Source organism: Saimiri boliviensis, chromosome 12, assembly GCF_048565385.1.
Source record: "Saimiri boliviensis isolate mSaiBol1 chromosome 12, mSaiBol1.pri, whole genome shotgun sequence".
NCBI classification, from domain to species: Eukaryota; Metazoa; Chordata; class Mammalia; order Primates; family Cebidae; genus Saimiri; species Saimiri boliviensis.
Window position 1 is genome coordinate 23,503,670 of NC_133460.1, and position 1,857 is coordinate 23,505,526.

Below are 1,857 nucleotides of genomic sequence, written 5' to 3' on the forward strand. Positions count from 1 at the left end.
AAGTCCCAGCAAGCCGCGGGCGAGCCACGCCCACTTCCGGCGCGGGCCCCTGCGCTCTGCGCTGCGCAGAGCGGGATTCCTGGCCGGGGGCCTCATCTTTGGCGTTTTGCGAGTGAGTTAGCGACGCGTGTGTTCAAGTCCTCCTACTCAATTTGTATTACAAACGCGTAAGAATTATTTTAGGAATACCTGTTAAGGTGTTTTTTCATTTGTTAAAATACTCTTAGGAGAAAAGGACGTAAATACCCATAATTTCATCTTTACCTTTCAAAACGTTCTGAAGTGAATACTTGCCATTCTGCATCTTCAGTCTCACCTCTGAAGTTTATACATTTAACAGATATTGTTTGAGAGCCAACTGTGTATCAGGAGCAGTTCAAGATGCTTGCACAAAAGTCACTGCCCTATTCTAGTGGAAACAAGCAATCCATAAATACAGTAAATGGTGTCGTGTGTGTGTCATGTGGTGGTACGAAAGCACAGAGCTGGGTCAGGGGTTGCGGGGTGCGTGAGTGAGTGTGTAGGGCTGGGGTGCACTTTGCAATTTTAAACAAGGGATCTTAACAAACACAGAAGGTGAGGGAATTAGACAAGTGGCACCCAGTAGTCATAACTCTCCTAAACGCACACAAGGGTTGTTTATGCCAGAATTTTACATTTCTTTCACTTCTCACCGAGTGAAACGAAGCTGCCCATTTGGTCTCTTCCCTAATTTCTTTCTTTCAGGTTTATTTTGGAGGGGAAAGAGCTGTTGCTTGGACCTCTCTTCTACATCCTCCCCCTTCCTTGGTGTATTAGTTCCCAATTGCTGTCACAACAAATTACCACAACTTAGTAGTATAACAAACATTTATTCTTTTACACTTCTGGAGGTGCCAAGTCTGAAATCAGTTTTACTGTGCTAAAATCAATGTTGGCGGGGCTAGTTCCTTCTGGAGGTTCTAGATGAGAATAATTTCTTTGCCTTTTCCAGCTCCCAGTGACTGTTTGCATTCCTTGGCTTGTGGCCTGCTCCTTTATCTTCAAAGTGCATCACTGTAGTCTCTGCCTTCATCATCACATCACATGCTCAGGCACTGACTCCTCCTGGATCCTTCTAAAAACAGCTGTTGTGATTACATCAGGTCCAGCTGGCCAATCTGGGATAATCTCTCAACGTCAAGATCCTTAATATAATCCCATTTCAAAAAATCCTTCTTGCCATAGAAATTAACATCCACAGCTTCTGGGGGTTAGGACATGGACGTATTTGGGGGGCCATTATTTCAGCCTGTGATGCTTGGAGAGGCCCATGTCTCCTTCAGTCTCCTCCTAAGAGATGCTCTCTTACCTTTTGCCTGGGGAACACAAAATGTCTCCCTTGGACCTTACTCCTCTCCTCATTCTTCAATGGAAAACCACAGAGCTCTTCTGTATTTAGATTCTACCACCCTTGCCCTGACCCTCACTTCCTCATATGCTCACTTCCCTCCTCATGCAACTTAAGAGGCCATGGGCCATAGTTATGACCAGTCCTGTGTATGTGCAGTTACCCTTAACTCTTGCCTTAGTCTTTCTTGGTTTTATTCTCCTGATAGAAACCCAAATCTGCTTGAATCCAGTTCCCGGCCTGCTCCTGTGTGGCAGAGATGGTTTGAGAAAACCACATGGCTGGCATGATTGGTCTCATTTTCAGTTGATAACCATTAAGTTCAAGTGGGCCCTTCATGCTGCCTGGCTATCCTACATTTCTTAGTCCATCCATTCTTCTAAGTAACTATTTCACAGCTTCTACTCTCTTTTCATAATTTATTTGTTTTTTGAGCCAGGCTGGAGTTTAGTAGTGTGATCTTGGCTCACTGCAACCTCCGCCTCCTG